The sequence below is a fragment of the Morone saxatilis genome, unplaced genomic scaffold (genome assembly GCF_004916995.1).
Source record: "Morone saxatilis isolate NCDOM2014 unplaced genomic scaffold, NCSU_SB_2.0 Contig10, whole genome shotgun sequence".
NCBI classification, from domain to species: domain Eukaryota; kingdom Metazoa; phylum Chordata; class Actinopteri; family Moronidae; genus Morone; species Morone saxatilis.
In genome coordinates this window covers 10,840,347-10,844,384 of record NW_023339652.1, presented here as the reverse complement: position 1 = coordinate 10,844,384, position 4,038 = coordinate 10,840,347, and positions in this window count along the sequence as shown.

Sequence of the window (4,038 nt, the reverse complement as noted above, 5' to 3'; positions counted from 1 at the left end):
AAAAGGTGATGATATGTCAATGTGTTCACAACTTATTTCCGCTGCCCCCAAGTGGCCAAATAAATCTGTGAATGTAGGTTTAAGCAAAAACTTCTTAAAGGCAAACTTTTTCATAGTTTCTGTTTTTCATCCATTTGATCATTCATTTATTAGTTATTCAAGAATAGTTCTGAAAGGTTTTCCTTTGTCAAACTGGCTTAAGGCCAACTGAAATCTACATGAAAGACTTCAAGGATATATACTGTAGATCCTCTAAATAAGATCTGTCAAATACTGACAAGATGACTGTATGTTTCTGACTCTTGTCTCTATCTTCTGAGTGTATATGACTTATTTATCCATGAAGGTTGAAAACAGGATCTAACTTTTCAAAAGTATAGTATACTATACTACTTGCAGCAAAGGAAAGACAGCATTTGGAAGGTTGAAATCAATAAAAGCAATCTGAGCAAAAAAGCAAGTTGGTGTGGGAAAAAAAAAAGAAAAGACAAGAAACATTGAAGAATATCAATAAAAACAGCTTTAGACCAAAGCAGCTTATTTGACAGCATGACAGAGAAGTGTATGCTTTGGAATCGATTACGCTAATGAACTGTTTCACACAGCAGAGCTCTGTAAATATCAACTGAACAGCCAGTCAATAAAGACAAACTCGGTACATTCTATGTGTTGCATTTGTCTCCCCCACTGACTTAACAAACTTCCATTTGCTTTGATCGATTGAGTCACTGTTATGAGAGAATTTGTCACACCAGTCATCACCACTCGACTGCATTGACAGATTACAGTTATTGTTGAGGCAGACCCTCTCATGATCTGATGGAGTAATAGTCTCATAAGTAATTGCCATTTGATAAAGCGAGGCTGAATGGGAAAAGGGACAGAGTTGGTCTCCAGAGCTGCACACGAGTTGCAGAAATGTCTGTGGGCAAAGCACTGTGTAAAAAACCTAGGTTGTAAATGTTTTTTATGTATTTACCAGAGGTGTGGACTCAAGTCACAAATACCTTCCCCCAAGCCCAAACATTAAAAGGTATGTTATTTCAAAAAGTGTGCCAAAATCATTTAATTTCCCTTCATTTCCTGAATCAACTAATGTTACTGCTATTCATTCCCAGCAAGATGTTACTTTCTTCCCCAGATCGACATTGTTCGAACCAATGCGACAACTTATACTTTAAATATACAATGTAATACTTGGTACTAAGCTAACTGAAATAACAGAGTTTTGAGAGCATATTATCTAAAGAGTTGAAAACGTGAGAAAGGAAGAGGTCTGGCTTGTCAAGAAAAGCAGGTCTCCTGCACTGTATGTCTACTTGCTAACTCAAGAAAGTCCAGATAAATGTCCACTATAATGTATTATAGTAAGTATATTCACAGTAACCTAAATACTGTCCATTGGTTATATTGTTATTATAATATATTCTAAGGTAACACTTTACTCATTGCTGAGATATGGGGACACAGTGACAATGGACAAGGTTGGACAAGAAAGAAGCTTTGCAAGAGACTTTTTTAAAATGTGGTTATAATACGTATAAAGCCGCACTAATCAGTATTCTTATATCAACAGTGGATCAAATGACCATGTGTAATGTGTCCATTGTAGTAAACCAGCAGCAAACGATTACCTAACTGCACTTTCCCTCAGCTGTATGGGGCATTTTAGGGTCTTCAAACTCAGTGTCTTGATTTAACTGCCACTATCACCGCTCTCATCAATCGTATTTAGGCTTAGGCTCCAATGCACTGATTTCAAACACAACAACAGTTGTAGCATAGTGGAGCATTATGTTTCACAAGAGTTGAGATCAAAACCAAGCTAAAAGAAGAGTACGTTTTAGAGTTACATTTTGCCAAATAGCCAGTAACATGACTCCAAATGAATGCTAATGTTGCGTCATGTATTCTGGAAGTTAACTGCTAGCTAACAATTTGGACATATCAACTTAATGAAATGATGTCAGTTTTGTGTTTACAGCTTTTCGTGCTGTAGTTGCCAAAAATAAATGAATTCAGGTTCTGTTTAAAAGTCTGTCACAGCGGTTGAGATATTGAGTAAAATTACCAATAGAGATGATGGCCAAAACTACCAAAAAAAGAGGGTGTAGAAGGTTGTAAAAAGACTGTAAAAACACAATTTTCCTTTAACTGTCTCTATATAGTGTGCCATTAACACTACAGTACAGTAAAACTGATTTCTACAGTATAGTAAGAATAAATGCCCACAGTAAAGTCTCTTTTACATCAGTGCACATTCAAGGTGTCCTCATATCTCTTCGCCTCTGCTTACAGTATTTTCCTGTTTTTCTTTTTCCCCAGCTGGTTGCCTCTGCTAACATCCAAGCCTCCCTGCAGGGCTCTTTATAATCATGTAATCCATCCATTCACTAGATGGAACCTCCTTAAACCACCTTATATTTACCTCCATGTTCTCCTCGGGGTGTCGAGGCCAACTAATAAGAAATAAGCTACAGTGGAGCTAATGCTATGAATCCTCCAATCCTTCATCACTGATAGGGAGAAAGACCTGAGGAAAGCCATGGGGGAGGGAGATAGACATGGCTATTAACACCAGACCACCTCAACCGTGTGTACATGCAAACAGCCACATGTGCATTTATACACGCACAGTTAGGGCCCCCAGACGACTTCTATCTCTTGGGCCCTTCTCTCTCCCTATGTCTGAATCGCGGGCCATATGTCTATATTGTGTGTCAACACACAATCTAAATGCAAATGGTTAATCGTCTCTCCTGTAGCCCACAGCCTCCGAGGAATCAACACACACCCCCAACAGACATTCATGCTATCATTAGGTTAGTAGGGAAGCGATCACAGGTACGATCAAATAATTAAACCTGCATTTTTGCAACCCTCCATGGCTGTGCCTTTGCCTCCAAATGGCCAAGGGATTCTGCTACTGTGTATCTGTGTTAAGACCTTGGCACCAACAAGGGATTCTGTTGTGCAAGTAGTATTATTTTTTAAAAGCCTATGGTGTCTACGGATATTTAATGTTACATATTGTGATCATTTTCTTGTCTCTATACCTGCTGTATTATTATATAGAAGGAGAAGCGTGGTGAAGACTATTTAAAAATGTACATTTAAAAAGTAATAAGCTGTTTTTGTATGTAATATGCAATACATGTTTGTGTTTCTTCTTTCTTTCCAAGCTGGGAGAAAAGCTTAATTACATTTTAATGTCGGTGTAGGCATTTAACCTTTTCTGACACCAATACATTAGCTACTCTCCTTGCTCAATATGAACACCAGGGAATAGATCCTCAGAGCCAGGCCAATTATTGGTGGGTAGTTTAAGTCTGCACTCACTTCCACATTGTGGGAAGAGGAGAGAGAGGAGAGTAACTCCCACATACTGGAGCCTGTGGTAATTAGGAGGGCAGAATGTTACAGCAGAAGCTCCTTCTAGTGGATTTTATATCAAGTTACATCTGATAATTGAGGTAAAAGTTCCTTTTATTTGCAACCCCGAACACCCTCTACTTGCTCATTGAACGTATTTTCCATTACACTTGAACTGGGCTGGAGCATGATGAATCCAGCAGTTAATATATAATATATCAATACTTAATATCCTATTTTGGTAGATGTGTCTTGATAACGATGCCTCTGACTGAAATCCTTCAAGAGAAAATCTGTGAATATCACAGACATCTGCAGCATCTGACTCTAGCCTATGAAGTTATTTGTTAACACATCGTGCTAATGATAACCAAAAAAATTTCCAGACAGTTTTTTGGCGAGATGAGGGTTGAGATGTTCTTTTTGAGGAGGAACAAAAAGCTTTACTATGCAATTATGCAAAAAAAGAAAAATCAGCTCTGGAGCAATCCCTCGTGAGCACTGAACTCAAACTAAAGGCTATGGTGTTCAACTTGTGGCTTGCAGCCTTTTCTTTTTGAATAATTCCTCCCTTCCTGAATAAATTATTGCCTTAAAACACACACACACACACACACACACACACACACACACACACACCAAGGGGTGGGCTATCATAATGCTATT